The following is a 20712-nucleotide window of genomic DNA, read 5'->3' as shown; positions in this document are numbered from 1 at the left end:
GAATAATGTCCCCATCCCACACTGATCTATTAAATCATTATTTTAAGCATGTTTTTTTATTGTTTTTAGAGAGAGAGGAAGGGAGAGGGATAGAGAGACAGACACATCGATAAAAGAGATATCGATTGGCTGCCTCCTGTAGGCCTCCTACTGGGGATAGAGCCCAAAACCCCGGCATGTGCCCTGACCAGGAATTAAATCCTGTGACCTCTTGGTTCATGGTTGGATGCTCAACCACTGAGCTACACTGGCCAGGATATTAAGTCATTCTTGAGAAGAATTCACTATCTTTCCAGGAAAACTGTTTTTCAAAGACCAAATATATCTGAGAAGAACTTGAACTTAAATTTAGCTGATTTCTGATTACAAGAAAAGGGTCTTTAGGTATTTAATCTGTATAATTGAAATTTCATTTTTATTCAAAAGTACATGTTGGTATCCAAATAAATAAACATATCACTCTCATAATTAATTACCCCCTCAATATTACAAGTAATTGGAAAATGAAACAATCTCTATACATTGTTTGGTATGGGTATAACTGCAGCAAGCTGGATCTACTATCTGCAGTCTTTAATGATATCAGCTTTGATGTCATGTACAATTTCAAATAAACTAGTTTTTCCTGTATTGGTATCAGAATATCAAAGAACTTGACTCCTCCAATTGTGCAGTGATTAAAAGCATAGATTCTAAAGCCATATCTCCAAGATTCAAAGCCTGGCTCCACTATTTAAAGGCAGCAAGAGCTTAGGCAAGTTATTTAAACTCTTTGTACCTCAGTTTGCATTACAGCGGGAATAGTAATATCACCATTTAAGGCTGTTATGTAGTAAGTTAATATATGTAGGTCTCTTACCACAAACAATGCTCTAAATAAACTTTATAAATATTTAAACAAAAGTTTTTGTCCAATTTTAAAGGTCATGGACATTCCCACAATTACAAGTTAAAGGCTAGAATAAGTATCAGTTATATTTGTAATATTTGTATAGATTTCAGGTTAGTCCTCTAAAAAGGGTGATTGAAAAAACTCATAAGATTAAGTTCCAGTGTCTCAAGGTTAGCTGAGGGGGTGGAGACTGGGTGAGAGCTGGCAGAATAGCAACTCTTCTTGGAAAAGGCTGAAGAAGCTTGGAGATGCATGAACTAGTCTCATATACGGATTGGTCAGAATTGCAGCTCCAAGTTGTGTGCTGCCTGCCTTTGCATCCTGGCATAATCTGTGCATGCTGTGTACCAACAGTGTGCCCATCGCTGAACACTTGAGATGATTAAGGTGTGGTACCTTAATTTCGTGGGGGGAACTTTAACATTTCCACAAATAAGAATTCCAAACCACATGCATACATTGAAAAATATGTTTTTATTGATTTTGGAGAGAAGAGAGAGAGAAAGAGAGAAACATCCACCAGCTGCCTCCCACATGCACTGCAGCAGGGAATTGAACCCACAACCGGGGTACGGGTATGTGTCCTGCCTGGGAATCAAACCTGCCACCTCTTGGTGTACTGGATGATGTTCCAACCAACTGAGCCACACCAGCCTGAGCATAGATTGTGTTCCATTGTACTAAGCTTTAGTTAAAAGCAATTTGCTGGTGAGATTAATCCTAAGGTGCAGGATGTGAGAAAGCTCTTTGAAAAGCTATCACTTGGGTGAAGGAAGAAGAAGATTTCAGTAGGTACTGTCATGACAGGGGGACATTATTGATAGAGGGAACAGCTGAGACAAAGGCCTGGTGGCGGGGACTTGAACAAATTCAGGGAACACAGGGTGGATCAAGCAACAAGACTGTAGGGGTGAGCAAAGTTACAATTGTTTGTAGATGAGCAGAGTCAGGGATCTTGGCGTATGTTTATTTATTCCTGGCACAGGAGTGCAAATCTCACTTGCATAATGAAATCTTGACTCATATCTCTTTCTTCTTATCATCCGCCCCATTCTGTTTGTCCTTTCTCTCCCTTCAAGTTTATGCCTCCCTGGCATACAAATGGATTGTAATTCTTCCCTAATAGGAGACAACTGGGAACTGGCAAGGAGGGGCTAAATGATTGTGAAATCAAAGGCAATAAAAAGGTTCATTTGAATGGGTGTGTAGCTCCAAATTCCCAAAGTGTGCTCTTCTGCAAATACAGCATGATGCGTGGCTCCTCTAATGTGCGGGGCGACGTCCATTATCCTGTCTGTCTGCTTCTGTCACTCAAGTTTACTCCATGGGTAACCAGTATTTTTAACCCATCTTTCTTTACTAGGACCATTTTCTTTCTAACAGGGACAAAGGAATCTAAGCTTTCTTTACGCGGGACAAAGGAATCTAAGCTTTTAGTTTCCTGCGAACAGCATGAAAAGCTTTTACATTACACAGCGTTGATGAATTTTCACCCCCTCCTCTAAATACAACACATATGCTATCCCTGGGGTTCACTTAAGGCTTCCTTACTGATGATAAAACTGCTGCTTGGCACAGACGAGGGCCCAGCTCCCTGCATCACTGCTCTCTTGTTCACATTGCTGTCTAACCAGTGAAGCCGAAATGGACATTCTAAGCCCCCGATTCTGGTGACACACAGCATATTAAATGCTGTTCTCGTTAATATTTCTCCTCTTGAATGGCAAATACATCGCTACTGCCTCCAGATCCCAGTGTCCTAAGTGGTTGGGTGACTCTGAATTGTGTACCACAGACAAGCTGCAGAGGGCTCAGGGGAGAGGCTTTGAAAAAAAGAAAGAAAAAAGATGCGAATGCTGAAATGTTCCACCTATGGGAGAGTCCTTAACAAGAGAGCCTGTCCTCCTTGGGCTAGAAGAAGGCATTCTTTTGCCTGTCCATTTATGAAAGTAATCCTAGCAGCCAGTCTGTGGTTCATGTGCTGGTTGCCTGTAAAACTGTATGTATGAGAAATTGGACAGGAAATGTTATTAAATGAACATAAGGACCTTGAACTGGATTGCTGAGAGCTGAGAAAAGAAAACAAAACAGACGGAGAAAAGTAAAATGTATTGTGCCACAGACTATTCTGGTACCTGCCTGGACCCCTTCCAATGGTGTTTTTCACATCCCACAGTACAGTGATTTACAATTTGGAAAATGCTTTCACCCACTTTAGCTCGTGGAAATCTTGCAAACATGTCAAGGAGAGAAGCCAGGCAGAAATATAATTTTCATGGGACCAGTGGGGAAACTAAGGCACAGAAACACATCCGTGATCTAAAATTACATGGATAAGAATAGGCAGCATTATACATGAAACTTAGACCTTCTCCTTTAAGTCCTAGATCCATTGATCACACTCCCTCCCAGTTAAAACAGTACGCCCTATAGGAACATTGTGGAGATAAAAAGTCCTCCCCAAGTCTTCTGAGAAATTCTCCCTGCCCGCAGCAAGCTCTGTGTCTGGCCCCCATATTCATACGTGAACCACCAAACTTGGCAAATATTGTGAATTCTTGTATTTCCTATTTTAAAATAATTTTTGGTGTTAACTTATTAGAAAGCTAGAGGCCCAATGCACGAAATTCGTGCAAGGGGCTCGGCCCTCGCAGCCACAGCACTTGCCTCGGCCCTCGCAGCCCTAGCTTTGTCCAGAAGGTCTTCTGGAAGGATGTCTGGAGTGTCGTCCAGCTGTCTGGTCTTATTAGCATATTACGCTTTTATTATTATAGATAAGCTTCCCAAAGCAGGTATGAGGTTGTTGGACACGTAGCAAGCATCTAATGGACACTTACAGACTTCTTATATGTTTTCATAGTGAAAACTGTGTTTGAGTACATAAAGAATGTAACTTTACATTGAGTAAAGTCATGTATGAAAGTGATTTTTTTTACACTTTCCCCTATCTCTTTGATTCTCTTTACTATCTTCAACATAATGGAATGCATTTCCTCGTATGTCCAAAGTAAAAAGAGAAATACAATTTGGATAGTCGCTTGTACTCTTTTTTGGGCTTTGAACAACTCTGAACATCTAGTGAAAATTGTGTTTGTGCAGATCCAGAGACTGAGAAACATCGATCAGACCATCAAACCTCAGAGGGAAGGTAGGGGAGGGTGGGGGTAAGGGGGAGAGATCAACCAAAGGACTTGTATGCATACATATAAGCCTAACCAATGGACACAGACAACAGGGGGGTGAAGGCATGAGTGGGAGGGATGGGGGAGTAATGGGGGAATAAGGACACATATGTAACATCTTAATCAATAAAGAAATTTTTTAAAAAAAGGAAAATTGTGTTTGTGTGCGAATCCAGGATGGAGACAAAAAGAGATCAGTGGAAGCCCTTTTTGGACCATAATTAGGAACTCCTATATTAGAAAAGAATCACATTGCTATGTTGCCTGACAGTGGTCACTTCCAAGCATAACCCAACTGCAACAACAACAAAAAAAGTAGAAACACCTCACCTTCCTGAGATTTCCTTTGCTGTTCAGGCAGATAGATAGTCTACTGCTGCTTTCCTTTTTGTAAATTTCCCAGTCCTCTCTACCCTGTTTTTGGTAAGAGATAATAACATTGACCTAAAAATTCTTCACCGGACAGTGCTTTATTATGTATCTTCCCCATGCCAAACACGGTGGTGGCCACAAAAAGAGACACAGGTCTCTTGATATAGGTGCCTTGTCTCCAAGAGGTCTAGTCTAGAATGTGCTTAAAGAAACTGTAAATTCTGCTTGGGGGAAAAGGATGAGACTTCTTGGTAATCTTAGACTTGAGGGATCAAGGTAAGTGGGCATCCTCCAGGTGGAGAAGAGAACCATGTTTGGCATTCTAACAAAGCACTCACCCGCTCCTGCACAAGTTCAAAGACACTGCAGAACACAGTCCACTCAGGGCACAGTGACGTGTTCAATGTGTGCTTTGAGTTGAGTGCTGGGTGAGGAGGTGGGATGGTGGAAAGGGAGTCAGGGCTTACATGGCAAAAAGTCTTTGAGACCTAAGATGTATGCTCTTTCTTCTACCATAGCAAACACCCAGATGGGGGAAGTTAAAATCTGTTTGGAGATCTTTTGTATATGGCAGAGTTAGAGTTGCCACCACTTGCTACCACAGGGAAGGTGAGATGTTTCTATTTTTTTGTTGTTGCAGTTGGGTTATGCTTGGAAGTGACCACTGTCAAGCAACATAGCAATATGGTTCTTTTCTAATATAGGCGTCCCTAATTATGGTCCAAAAAGGGCTTCCGCTGATCTCTTTTTGTCTCCATCCTGGATTCGCACACAAACACAATTTTCACTAGATGTTCAGAGCTGTTCAAAAGGAATTATTGGCTCTAGTCATAACCCGGAGGCTGCAAACACAGCCACCTGAACAAAAAGATCTGCCTGTCCATTGCTGGATAGATGAGCTATAAAAGCTCTTCAGTGCAATAAGAACATTTTCTTAGATTCTGGGGATGTTAGCACAGCTGTTTATAAACACTGTCACTCCGCAAGTATCAGGGAGGGGTGAGGGGAGCCACAGAGTAATTTATCTGGCTGCCTGAGCATTTTGAGAAACAAAAACTGGTGACATGGTAGATTGACACTCCTGCTGATAATTTACGTGGCATCCAGAATCTCCTTGCAGCTGAATGGGCATATAGTCTGTGCCTCTGATTACTTATGATCGTATGGCTGTGCTGAAACCTTGCCATTGCCTGTTTAATTCAGTGAATGTGGTGGAACTATACTTTTTCCATTCACTTATTTAACATTAGTGGCAAGTCCAAAGCCAATGCCTGCATACCCAAGTCTTGTGGGTAAATGGGCCACACTTCCCCTGAATCATGTTATCAGTACTTCTCTCTATAACTAGCTCCAGCATCAAGTTGCTACACATATTCAGGAAATAAGTTTTGTTCCCTCACCATTTAACTGCCTTGGGATTTGGGGCATGTGAGCTACCACTGTAGCTTCTTAGATTTGAGGACACAAGATTATTAAATTGATTTACCATATCGCTCTGGAGACTATAAAAAATGTCCTGGGAGCCCTGGCCGGTTTGGCTCAGTGGATAGAGCGTCGGCCTGTGGACTCAAGGGTCCCAGGTTTGATTCCGGTCAAGGGCATGTACCTTGGTTGCGGGCACATTCCCGGTAGGGGGTATGCAGGAGGCAGCTGATTGATGTTTCTCTCTCATCGATGTTTCTGGCTCTCTATCCCTCTCCCTTCCTCTCTGTAAAAAAATCAATAAAAATGTATTTTTAAAAAATGTCCTGGGAACCTTGCCTCTCTACCAGCTGATTCTTGGACTAATAGAGTTCTTTCAGGTGAGAAAAATGGTGATACAAGATTAGTGATTTGGCTTCTTTAGGAAAGTTTAAGAGGAGACCTCAAGTGCTCTGTGTGGTGGATCCCAAACTAACAGGTCATAATAAGTAGAGAGGCTGCTCTACATTATGTCTGGGGTGAGTCTCTGCAGCCAAGATGTCACAGATGGCAGAGTAGGCAGTGGCCATAACCCAGGCCAAAATGCCAGATGCTTGTTCTATTTAAATTAGCCCTACATTTAGTCTACAGGTGTCAGGACTGGATTCAGCTATCTGGGTGCAGTATCAGGAGGCATTTTGTCCCAGATATCATTCTTTTTTTTAAAAAAAAATTAAGTTTTTTATTATTTAAAGAATCCCAGATATCCGTTCTTGATCTGTTTGTCAAACTTCTACAATATCATAAGACTTAGAGAAACCTCAAAAATATTATCTATTTTATTTTATCCCATCACCTCTTTTTAAAAATCATATTGAAGCCATATTAAATAAACTGGATGCTATTCTCTTCTGTAACTCAACAGAAAAGGGTCTACCTTGCAACTCATTCTAATATCTCCCCAGCCCATGAAATTTATCTTTCCTCAGATATCTTGTGAAAGCCCTGCTTGATGTACCCCCTCACCAATATGTTGTTAAAGGTGTCCAAAGCCAAATTACTTTTAATTTTTCTCTCTGGTTTTGTTTTCATTTTTGGATATATTAGAATTTAGCATTTACTAAGTATTTATTAAGTGCTCTGCCTTGTGGTAAACACTTTAATATGCATGATCTTTCCTACTCTATCAATAAATAGATACTCCTTTCCCCCATTTTCAGTATGAATTCACTGAGGCTTAAATAAGTTGAATAACTTGTTCAGAGTAACATAGCCAATGAGTGGTGGAGCCTAAACTTAAATTCAGATCTGTTGCATTGCAGACCCTGAATTCTAATCCTTATTCTCCATTACCCTTCAGCCATGTGGTTATTCACCAAGTATTATTGTACATGTTTTGCTAATACTTTGCAAGTTTTTTAAGAGTAGTTTTTTTCAAATTATGGTTTATAGCTCATTAGTGGTTACGACGAGCATTTTTTTAGGGAAATGGACCAGAACAGAATATTAAAAAAATAGAAAATACCAGAAAACATTGAGGGTAGTAATGGTAGATATATTTTTGTGAAACATTTGCTTTAGGTATAAATAAAAGTATATAGATTTATATGTGTAATTGAATCACAATGTAAAATGTACATATTTTTGTGAGTCATGATAAATTTAGAGAAATAATGCTATGCCAGATATAAAAGCAGTCCGAGTTCTTTGCTGTCAAAATACCTAGATCTCATAAGAAAGGAAAAATGTATATGTATTAATTAATGCCAGCAAAATACACAGAAGTAGGTTATTAAAAGCTGAAACATATATCTGTAGATAATATTAAAGTCATAATCCTCTTCTAATACTCACCATCTGCTGAGTTATTATTATTAAGAATGTGTGTAAGAAGGACCTGCCTTATTGTTTCCATTGCTCAGTGCCTTGAGCAGAGAGAGTATTTCATGAGTGATTATCAAATGGATAAAAGGAGAAATAAGAACAACTAGCCTCCTGTGTAAAGAGCATGATTTAAAATAGCACATCTTCACTTTGGCTTGGTAGCTCAGTTGGTTATAGTGTCAGCCCAATATGCCAGGTTGGGGGTTTGATTCCCCAGTCAGGGCACATATACTAGTAAGAATCAATGGATGCATGAATAAGTGGAACAACAAATTGATCTCTCTCTCTCTCTCATCAATTTTAAAAAGTCTATAAAAATACCACATCATGAGTTTGTGAAACTTATAACCAGCTCTCTTGCTTTATGCCTGTTTCTTCCTTTTACAAATGAATCACTTTCTATTATATGTGAAAGAGGCTGAACAAACCACAGAAATTTCCCGAGGAAGCACACAAGATAGGAATTGTCATGGTGGCTCTTTGTCTGTCTTGACTCAGTTGAAGGCCTCTTTTATTACCTTCTCCAAGAATAAGATACAAAATCTGATTATAAATAAATTGGGTCAAATTTACCAAAAAGAAAACATGCTGGATAGATGCCTTGTAGTACCTTAATTATTTAATCCTACAGCTTTGTGTCAACCAAATCACTGGTATTAAATAAAAGCAAAGCTAACACTTTTTGAGTCACAAGACTTTGCAAAAAATGTCTATTTCTGTCCTCTTTTAACAGAGTCAAATTCGGTTCCTTTCAAGTTCTCATGATCTTCCCAGAAATGATCTCATACAGTTTTTGCCTTAATATTTGCTATTTATATTTGTGTCAAGGGAATGATTCAATCAAAGTTGCATAAATAAATCTTAAATTTTAGTTTTCTTTTTGGGCCAAAGGTTGCCTTTTAAAAACTAGTATAAAAATAAGCAAGAAGGAGAAGTGAGGTATGCCTCAGCTGCTACAGTATTTGGAAATATTGAAGAATAACATTTTGAAATTTGATTTTAGATTATTTAATTTATATCTTGCTATCTAAAAAATTATCTTAATTGACTTTATTTTTTCAAATCAAACATATTTTCTGAACAAATTCTTCTTATTTGCCTGGTGTATACCAAACATTGGGCGAGATGCTGACGAGTCAATGCTAAACAAGATGCACACTTGTCCTCGTGGTGCTGGAGAGGAAGTAGACAGGTGAAGGGCAGGTCTAGTACAGACGTGGGTGTCGTATCAGGGGAGAGACAGCTTCAGGAGTAGAGTGCTCATGGGGACGCTCCCTCTGACAGAGCAGAGGACGTGAGATTTAGGTTGAGAAGTACGGAAGGAGTAGCGTAGTTCACTGGGACCAGAAAGGGGCAACTTAAGCTGCAAGGATGAGAGAGGGAGGGAGTTAGGAAGAGAGAGAGAGAATGTGAGGTGAGGGAGTGGAAAGATGTGGCTGGAAGAGAAGGGTAGGGATAAAGCGTTTTCTAAACCATGTTCTGGAGTTTTTACTAAATCCTGAGGTGAATGAGGAAGCTTTGAAGGGTTTTCATGAGAGGAGTGAGATGGCAGTTAATTCAGTAGAAAGTGACAGTGCTGCGCCCCAGACCTGGAACCACCTTCCCTCTTTCACTCTGTGGGAGAGGACAGAGCTGCAGAGCCTTTCCCTGGAACTCCTTCTGCAGCTGCTCCCCCCGGACAGGCTGCAGGAAAGGATCAGGCATCACACCTGCTGGACCTGGAGACTCTGCTGCTGTGGACAGACAACCACACTTCCAGTTAAATCTCTTAGCATTCTATCGAACGCTCTGACTTCCTAGAGAAAATTGCTTTTCTTTCTCACTCTTACAGAACACGAGAAATGATAAGCGAGCAAGAATATGTACGGTCCTGCATGACAGATGGGGAGCAGTAAGCCCATTGGCCATTCCTTAAAAACTGGTTCTGTGATTATCAAATATTATCTCCACCTTCATTGAAGGTAGTATAAAAAAACAATGAGCTTATATGGCAAGCTCATTCTTTGTTCTACACACCTGCCTCGTGTTTCTGCTTATTTCTGCCTCTAGGTTTTGTGTTAGTCACCATAGACTTTTGCCCCAAGGAGAAACCTAAAATTAGACTCAGGTACAAACTTTTTCAACGTCCGGCACCTCTGATGTAGCCTCCTGTTTTCATTATTCTGCCTCATCAGCTGCTGTGGATAATGTCTTTTTTATTTTCATAGGCCTTTGCATTCCTGCCTTTATCCATCATTCTTTAAGAATCTTATAAACTTTCAAAAATTATTTTCATGTGTATTTTAAGGATGCTTAAAAACCATTAGAAGCTAACATTCTTTAAACTGCTCTTTGCTACCCAGCCACTGTGGCTCAGTGGTTGAGCATTGACCTATGAGCCAGAGGTCATGGGTCAATTCCCAGTCAGGTCATGTGCTGGATTGTGGGCTTAAACCCCAGTAGGAGGTGTGCAGGAGGCAGCGATCAATAATTCTCTCTTATCATTGATGTTTCTATTCTCTTTCCCTTTCCTTCCTCTCTGAAATAATAATAAAAAAAGCCCTTTCCCTCCTCCTATCTTCGTGTACATGTTTTTGTGAATCTGCTTGAAATCTCAGGCACATACAGATCACTATGTGTAGGTCAATGAATGTTACTTGAATAACAAGACAAAGACACAGTTCTCAACACTTGTTAAGGCAAAAATACAGCAATGCATTATCACTCTGGGGAACAAGAAAAGGTCTAGGTACATCATTCTGGCAGAGATTATCACATACACACAAATATAGTGTCTTACTTAAGAAAAAAAGCTTATGTTAAATGACTAATTTCTAAAAATTTCTGGCTTATATGACCACTCAGTATCTGACCAGCTACTTGTCATGTATCCTCCTACTTATGTTTGTCCTAACATCAGCTGTCCACTCGCTTTAGACCTTTTGACTTAGAGATAAGAAGCTAGATATTACCCATAGAAGACCCTGAGATCGTCAGATTCTGGTCCTTGTCTTAGGTCTGATCTGTGCTTGGGCTAACTGTATGATCTTCACCTTCAACTCTCCATGATTGCACTCCTAGCCCTCTGCCAAAGGTTTACCAGTACCCCTGGTTCTGGTGTTAATGTAGTAGCTGAGTCTTACTAAGGGCCTGAATAGGAATTTTCTAGGCTCTTTCTGGCATGCTATTAATGCTCTTTCTTTTTCATTCCCACATATTCATATGGCTAACTCCTTCCCTTTAGTCAGACCTCATGTCCTAAATGTCCTAAATACTATCTCCTATGATCTCCTAGTTATTTCTGTCTCAAGCCTTCATCACTTAGTTTGGGGAAGCTAAGCTGCTACTTAAAAAAAGGACCCATGATGATATCTTACATAATAAAAAGGTAATATTTAAATTACCATCACTCCGCTACGCCCATGATTGGGCCAGCGGGAGACACAGGGGGCGGGACTCGGGGTGGCTGGGGTGGTGATTGGGCGGCAGGACGCTGAGCTCGCGTTGCCAGCGGCGAAGCGAGCTCAGCGTCTGCGCCATGGCTGTGCTGCGGCACAGACAGGCCTCTAGGGCAGCGAGCCAGCGTTTTGGAGGTTTGGAGGCGGCGGGGGGGGGGGGGGGTGGGGGGTGGGGGGGGGGTGGGGTGGGCGGGCGGCTCGGCTCCCCAGGGAGGAGTCTGGCGGCAGTTGGGCCGCAGGAGCACGTGGCGGTGGCCCCAGCCTTCCTGGGCGGGAGGCAAAGGCAAGACCCTGGCCTGGGCTCCTGCCGCAGGAGGACCACGCCCCCGCCTCGCCCTAGGGGCCCAGGGACTTCGGAGCTGCCGACCAGCGGACAGACAGCTTACACGTGCATGATTAAATCATGCACTGGGCTTCTAGTTTACTTATATTTCACATAATAAAACTGATATATTTGCTCCAGATTATGGGAATCTCCATGAGGTTATTCATGTGTCCAGGATCCTCCCATCTTATTATTCTGTCATGCCCATAGTATTGCCATCATCTGAATAATAAAAGTTAGGCTGTTGCTATATTCAGTTTCTAGCCAATGGGAAGGGGAAAGAGAGCATGGTGGAGTCATGCTCGGTATGTTAAGGCCCAGAACCAAAAGTGGCACACATCATTTCCTTCTTATTTCACTGATGAGGTCATGGTCATATGGCCATGCTTGCTGCAAAGGAGGCTGGGAAATAAAATTAGCTACTTGGATTTAACAATTGTTAACATTTTGCCATATTTTGTTCATCTATGTACCTATCTCTATCCTGTACCTACATCTATGTTTATATCTATGTCTTCATATACCCCTGCAAACGACTTCAAAATAGGCTGCAGATATTATGACACTTGCCTCTAAATATTTCAGCAGGCAGCTCCTAAAACAAACATTATTCTGCATCATCATAATACCATTGTTGTATATGAGAAAATGGCAATGATTCACTAATGTAATACCTAATTTGTATTCAAATTTACTCAGTGTTCCCCAAAATATCATTTAGGCATTTAAGATTGCCAACATGTAATGGTCAGGTAGACCAGCAGGATCTAAGAGAAGGGATAGAGAAGTAAGTGTCTCAATAAAAGGTAAGGCAGAAAAGCCTGGTTGCAGGGAGGCCCAAAGAGAAGTGATTTCAAAAATGCTAAATCTGTAAATATGAATGGCCCTCTGCAGTTAGCTCTTCCCCTTAGAAAAGCAGGGTCTAGAGCAGGGGTCCTCAAACTTTTTAAACAGGGGGCCAGTTCACTGTCCCTCAGATGGTTGGAGGGCCGGACTATAGTTTAAAAAAAACTATGAACAAATTCCTATGCACACTGCACATATCTTATTTTGAAGTAAAAAAACAAAACGGCAAAAACACCCGCATGTGGCCTGTGGGCCGTAGATTGAGGACGCCTGGTCTAGAGCTATTTGAAAGAGGTTCAACAGCAGGATTTATTGATATCCCTTCAGACTAATGATTTATGATAAAGTGTGGGTGCTCATATTCCAATTGGTTTGGTAAAGAATTAAAGATGAGAGGAGATAAAATTCAATGTTATCTGAAGAAGGATTGTAAGTTGAATCTTGCCTATTGACTTATGTTTTATCATTCTATTTGGTATTTTTATAATGCTTTTCTTCTGGGAACTGACTCAATTTCAGTGATTTCTCTCCTCTTTAAACATTTTACTCCCAGCGTGTCCAACTAAATATGCCATTAATTTAATGTTATTTATAATCCCAGTTTTTTACTCCTCTCACCAATTAGAAAACCATATGATTTATCTCTCAAATCGGAATGCTTTTTAAAGTAAAAGGGGCATCATTAACAGTGACACAGAGCTACAGGATAAAGTGGACTGTTTCAGGCAAACCAGTCTACCTGTGGGTAAATCACTTTTCCCCATTATTTTTCCTTTCTCTCTCACTCCTTCCTTTTTAACGGGGGCCTCTTAGCATATCAAGAATGGAAACCTCCAGGATACCATTATGAGAAAGCAGACTAGTGTTCAAGAAGTCATAGAATAAAATGCACATAACCACAACCTTTCAAAATGTTAAGCACTTTTAAGTGGTTTCTAGTTACCCCATACTTTTTCTAATATTCTTATTTCCAAGGGTTTTCGCTCTTATACATTTCTATTTAGCACCTCATTTATTGAATTGCTTTATAATTGTTTTACTTTACAAGAGTCTCTACTAAGCCCTTCACTAAAGAGTATAAAAATTAATGCATATTTTAAATATCTATTACCTTATTTCATATAACTGAAGAGATTATACCCTTTTAGTAAAAAAGGAAGTTGATGTAATGGAAGCACAATTGTCAAATGTATTTGAAAATACCTTATACCTGGTAAGCTACCAATAGCTATTTATTGAATGAACGAATAAATGAGTGAGCCAAATTATAGTGTTTTAGTTTGTTCCTAAATTGTTAGAATAGTAGGCTCAAGTCGTTCCTTTTATTATAAGTATGAAAAGGTAAAGTTGAACACAAAGGAAATTTAATTTTTCCTTAATACTTTCTGACATGATCACTCTTTAATTTGAATCAAGATAAGTATATGGTAAGTATGTACTATGAATGTCTAAAGCAGTGGATTTTTTTTTGTTTTCCCTAAAATAGGATTAAAATGAATTATAATATTACCTTCTATTTTGAAACATGATTTTGGTAGGTCAATGTAACTTGAGTTTTTTATTTTGTAGTTTTTAGTTTCTTTTTTTTCCCTTTCTTTCTCTTTCAAAGACTTTATTTTTTTTAAGAGCAGTTTTAGTTTTACAAGAAAATTGAGAGGAAGGTACAGAGATTTCCCATATAACCCCTGCCTATACACATGCATAGCCACCCCCATTACCAACCTCACTAAACAGAATGGTCTGTCTTTCTTACAGAAGTCTCAGAGACTAACTAATGCTTCTGAGTTTCTCCAAAAGGGGCATAAGCTTCACAGATTCTCTCAGGTATTTGAAAAACTCCCTTTTTTCACAATTTTGTGAAATTACATTCTGCAAGACTTGTTTTAGAATTAGTATAGACCAAAAGATTGGGATGGGCAAAGTGACTTTTGGATTGGCTTTTTTTTGTTAATCCTCACCCAAGGATATCTTTTCCATTGCTTTGCTGAGAGAGAGTAGAAGGGAGAGGAGGGAAAGAGAGAGAGAGAGAGAGAGAGAGAGAGAGAGAGAGAGAGAGAGAGAGAGAGAGAGAGAAACATGGATGTGAGAGGGAGAGAGACACATTGATTGGTTGCCTCCCGCACGCGACTGAGGTCAGGGAGTGAACCCACAACTCAGGTAGGTGCCCTTGACTGGAAAATGAACCTGTGACCATTCAGTGCAGTGCACAGACCCACACTCTAACCATTGAACACCACCGGTCAGGACTGAATTTATTTTTAAAAACATTGTAAAAATAATAGAGATAAACTAATATGCTCCTCATCTCCTATTTACCACTTGAATGATCAGATGTGATAACTCATACATATTCCTCACAAGTAGCTATGCAAACAGCCCACCTCTCTGAGCCTCACTAGGTTCTAAATCAAACTCCCAGAGACTTGTTGCTCCCTTCATTTCTTAGTAGAGTCAGTAGTGGGGAGGAAACCAATCTGTCACAATATTGGACTTGGTTAACATCAGGAGAGCCTTTCTTTCTGGTCTACCATTCAGCAGGGTGGATATAGAGTACAGGGGTCTTTGGGAATGAAGACTTCCTCCCAAAACAAACTCCACACTAATTAAGCATCTATAAGTGTAGGGTGTGATGAAAGTGTTGCATGAAGTGGGTGGCAAGCCCTCTTTTTTAAATCACCTCCTTTAGATGAGCCCTAGTGTTCTCTAAGGACATTCTGATTACATTTTCAATTACTAGGATAATTTCCCTAATCATAAATCTCAATTCCTCACTAGTATTCTCTTTGCGTTAGTTAGTTAATTAATTAATTATGAGCTAATTCAATAAATATGTATTACATGCCTGAGAGGTGTTGTTTACTGTGTGGGAAAAGCTGCAAAAGAAGCAGGCATAGGGATGCAGAAGAACAAAAACTGTTCTAAACAGATCAAGCATGAGATTCTTTATTAGATATTTAAATGGAGATGTTAAGTAGGCATTGGGCATAAAAGTCTAGAGTTGAGGTACAATTTGTGTCTGGTTATAGACATTTGAGAACCATCAGCATAAAGATAATGTTTAAAGCATGGGATGGATGACATAATCTAGATATGTAGTATGGATAGAAAAGAGAAGAGGCTCAAGGACTAACCTCAGACAGTAAACCTGCATTCAGAGATCAGAATGAGAAAGAAGTTGCAGCAAAAGAGACAAAGAGAAGTGGCCAAGATCTTGGAAGAAAGAATTAAGAGTATGCTGTATTCTGGAAGGTAAGTAGAGAGTATTTCAGGAAGGAGAGGAAAGTCATGCTAAATGCTCTGTTAGTTGAGTAAGATGAGGTCTAAGAATTTTCCATTGGATTTGGCAATGTTTGGGTTTATTGGGTACCCTGAGGAAAGTAGTTTCTATCTATAAAGGAGATGTCCTCTGTACATTGCAGCAGTGGGTGATATTATATAAATTGCTTTTCAAAGGGTGGTAGCCATAATGGCTTCAGCCAAAGTTTGGCCCCTTATTCATATAATTGCCTTTGGATCAAAGCTACTCATATGTAGTTCATATAAACATTTTGTTCTTTCCTTGGTGACTGCATGTAGTAGATGGACTAGAGATGAAATGAGTTTGTTTTGGTGGCTAGGATTAGTTTTCTTTAATCTTTTGATTTAAATTTGGCCCATGGACCCCGAGGCTATGGTGGATATGTCATGAAAATCTGTAGACATTTGAAATGAAACATTATACCGAGCTTTTTAAAACTTTTATTTTTTCATTTTAATGTTGCTTTTCTTTGGCACAACAGTACCAGTATTTCTTGGTGGCTACTTTCTAGTTAACATTGTGCTTACACAGTAGACTTAATTTTATATACTTTTATATGATTGTTTTGTATCAAGATGGCTTTATATTATTCCCATTTTTTATTCTGGAATTAGATTTAAAAAGTCACAAGAAGACTAGGGTAATATGGATATTATCATGCCCATTTTTTAGTCTCTGGACAGACCATAATTAAGGAATTAGAGTGAGCTAATTATATATCCTAATATTAAATATCTCCAGGAAAGCAGATTAGGAATGTACTAGAAAATTGTAATAGCTTTTCCTGAAACATTCAAGCTTTTTTCTAATAAATATTGTAATTTCAATTTCAAATGAACTGAGGTCACACTGAGCAGTCAAAAATAATTTCTTATTACCATTTGTGCATTTTATATTTTTCTAGTTCATATTTTAGTCTGTGTGTCAAAATGGAAAAAATGAGTAATGTTGTTTCTCCCTTTATTCTTTCTCTCCCTCATTATTTTTTTTTGAAAACAAGCAGCCTGACAATGAAGTAAGCTTTTCAACATCAGCATGCTAGGTACCTATTTCTTTATTTGCAAAACAGGCCAAGAGTTTCCCCTTTGCTATGTCACCTGGATGTTAGGCAGTCTGATTAGATTACTAGACACATTAAGTAAATGCCATATCAGTTGTCTTCTTGTACTAGGAGAAATACTTTTTTCTTATTTGCTATTTGAAACCTATTAAAATTATTTGCTGTATTTGTTATTTGAATTCTGTGAGGATATTTACGTAAATGTCTTGTCTAACTTTAAGAGAATCTGGTATTAGGTGCAAAGCTTCATCCTTAATGTAACCATCTAAAAACCTCACACTGATATTTGCTATTTTTTTTTCCAGCTCCTTAACACTGATCATGGTACAGCTTTTGAGTAAACCCCTAATGCAGTTGCCAAAGATAAAAGAAGCTGTGACAAAGTTGACCTAATGCATTCTTTTAAATTATTTATTTATTTTTGTGTGAACTGTGAGATTATGAGATAAATTTGCAAAATAGCAGTGCCTGGTAGTATAATCAAACAGGACTGATTTTAGACACACACATTTTCAACCTCATTGATTTCTGGTGTTGATTGCAGACATTTTTTAAAGGATTGGTGGAACTTTTCCACTTCATATCCTGTAGATGGCAATGTTGCACTTGAAAAATAAACAGATTCGTGTCTAAAGAAAGTCTATGCTTCCCAGCAGCTTCCCTTAGTAACCAGTGAATAGCAGCAGCTTTAATGCCAATTCAAGGTATACTGTTCAGAACATATATTTCAAATGTAGAGTACGTATGGAGTAGATAGATATCTGTAAGTGTCAGCATTTACATTTAAAATCATGGGTGGTTTTAGAGAATGCTTTGTTTAACTGTCCTCTTTTCTCTGAGTGGTCTTATTTTTCCTTTAAAGAATGTCTTATTTTAGGTCTCATACTTAGGGTTGCTTTCACATTGCTGAAGATAAAGAAAAATTGTCCTTCCTGAAACCTACAGATTTTAAAAATTTACGCTATTCAGTGATTACCCTAGAATCAGGAATACAAAGAACCCAGGGATGGACACACAGTGGCCTTCTCCTTTATTGCTCTCTCCAACAAGCCAGGGATTGAGGCAGGAGGGCTGTGCTTCCTCCAGCAATAACCTCTGTTGTTCTTATTCAGTGAATTTGATGTCAAAAGCAGCCAAGAGAGCCACAGGAGGAAGTTTTAAAATATAAACCCTCAAGAAGGCAGATATCCGAAATCACTTGCTTTTAAATTGAGATGAAAAATTCAAATGTATGTAAAGGTATACTGCAAACTTTCTGCATAAAAATGTAAACTGAGAATCAACTTTATCATGCCATTTTGGGCCTAAAGGCATCATTTTCCATGAACTGAAACTGAAGGCACATGAAGAAATGGAATCGTAGTCTTGTTCTGGCCCATTTTCCTCCTTAACCATGAAATCCCTGACTATTATTATTGCTCAGAAAAAACACACAAACAAACAACTCTTGGTGAATTTAATCTAGACAACAAAAGCAATTATTTGCTCTTTGGTAAGATTGGGAGAACAAAAATGGATGGAAATTGTGGGAAGAATTTTAAAAAGTGATGTAAAAAAAATTGGTACAGTTTCAGATAAAAAAGAAAGAACTCTTACCATTTGCAACAGCATGGATGGACCTGGAGAGTATTATGCTGAGTGAAATAAGCCAGTCAGAGAAAGGTAAGTATCACATGATCCCACTCACATTTGGAATCTAATGAACCAAATAAACTTATGCTCAAAAACAGACCCAGAGTCACAGAAGCATGAACAGACTGTTGAACCTCAGAGGGAAGGTGGGAGAGGGTGGGTGGATGGGAAGATCAACCAATGAACTTGTATGCATATATGCATAACCCATGGACACAGACAATGGGGTGGTGAGGTCCTGGGGGTGGGGATGGGAGAAGGCTAGAAGAGGTTAATGGGGGAAAAAGGAGGACCTATGTAACACTTTCAACAATAAAGATTTAAAAGAGAGAGCATGGTCCTACTTAGGGATAGGACATAAGCTAGTTTTATTTTTCTCCCTAAAACATGCCTTGGTTACTGAATATTATTTTGAGCTATTAGAAACTTCCGGTCACATTCCACTTTATTGTGTATTTATGTTCTGGGTTCCCTTGTTTTATAAGTTCATTGACAGCCCCAGCGGAGGAGCCCTGCTGAACACAGTGTCAAGGGTGGGCAGCCCTGCAGTAACATGTGGCTGTGCCCACCTCAGCCTGGTAACTTGGTGAAAGGCACTTGATTGTAATGGACTCCAGTTTTACTTGCTAAAACAGTAGGAATATCTGTACCCATCTTTTATGTATTTTGGCTCATAGTAAGTATTCAATAAAGGATGGCTTTTATAGCTTTTTTTCTCTGAGAAATGAGCTTTTCTCTCATAATTTCTCTCCTCTTGGCAAAAGAAAAATTACATAGTAACTATTCAATAAATATTTGTTAAAGTGAATAGCTGAAAGTGAATTAATATATTATTGAAGAAAGTTTGTTCAGTGACACTCATATCAGAACATTTTCTTCCACTTCTCTCTCTAGACTCAAGCCTTAGACAGAGAGTAACCATGTCTCCAAGGTCTGTGATTAAAAAGAGAGAAAGCAAAGCAAAAAGAAAGTCAATATATTTAAAATTTTATTATGGCATGTCAGGCAGAATCATAGAATTTTTCCTATTGAAGAGAATTTCTAGTGAAGTTCGCATTGGACTTTGCACTCTTTGTTTCATGAGTGGGAGCCAATTCTAGCTTTTGCATCATGACTAGGAAAATAAACAAGACCTCAAGGTCAATGTCAAAAGAAAGGTTAATAATCTGCTTGTTTGCTTATTGTATGTATGTGTATGTTTTCACTTTAAAGCAAATAAACTGCTGGAGTTCTGTTTTCTGTTTTATATAGTAGCTTTGCAAAGCTTTACAGGACACAGAGAAAACACTACTGAAGTATCCCAAAGCTAAATGTGTAATAAGATTTCAGAGGATGCAAATCTTTGTAAATTAGTTTTTTACTATGAAGTGAATGTTTCAGCTAATGATCACAAGTAAATCTAATTCTATAAAACTTGTGGCCTAGCTGAGAAGTGTGTGATTAAAAATTGGATTCCAGATATAAACTCCTCTTCTTTTCCTTGGTTGAATGTATTTTATGAAACCATCTGCCAATAAAATATAATGCATTTGGATGACTTGCTTTTAAGGCAAAAACTGAAGGCAGACCTGTTAACTTTTTTTTTTAGGCCTGTTAACTTAAAAAACAATATTTATTGTTGAAAGCATTACATATGTCCCTTTTTTTCTCCCATTGACCTCTTCTTACCCTCCCCCACCCACTCACCCCAGTCCTTCACCATCCTATTGTCTGTGTCCATGGGTTATGCATACTAGTATATGCATACAAGTTCTTTGGTTGTTTCTTCCCACCCCCATCTTTCCTCATGCTTCTATGTCTCTGGATCTATTTTGTTCATCAGTTTAGTATGTTCATTAGATTACACATATGAGTGAGATGCTATGATACTTGTCTTTCTCTGACTGGTTTATTTCGCTTAGCATAATACTCTCCAGGTACCTCCATGCTATCTCAAAGGTTACAAGATCCTTCTTCTATACTGTTGCGTTGCTTGTTAACTTTTGATACAAAACACTGTCTCATGTACATGCCTAATGTTTTAATTCATTAATTCCTATCAACGAAGAGCATCGAAGGTTTCTAGCATTGAAAAAATACTTACCAGATATCTGATATTATGTTAAACAACTTAAATTGATCTTTCAATGGTTATCTTACTATTATTATTAACCTTGTTTTAAAGAGGAATATAATGCTGGAGAGATTAAATAACTAGCCTACTCTTCTCAGCCAGGAAGTGATATGCTTGGGTGGTAAACCTAGGCTGACCATGGTCATAGTAGAGACTGGACTCTTAAACACTAGTCTTCTGTAGCTACCTTTCTAGAAAACACCTTCCTGTGGATCTCTTGTCAAAACTCTACCTGAGAGAGACTCTTCAACAGAAGTAACATGAATCTAT

The sequence above is a fragment of the Cnephaeus nilssonii genome, assembly GCF_951640355.1.
Source record: "Cnephaeus nilssonii genome assembly, chromosome: 3".
Classification (NCBI taxonomy): domain Eukaryota; kingdom Metazoa; phylum Chordata; class Mammalia; order Chiroptera; family Vespertilionidae; genus Cnephaeus; species Cnephaeus nilssonii.
Note: the sequence above shows the minus strand (reverse complement) of the source record.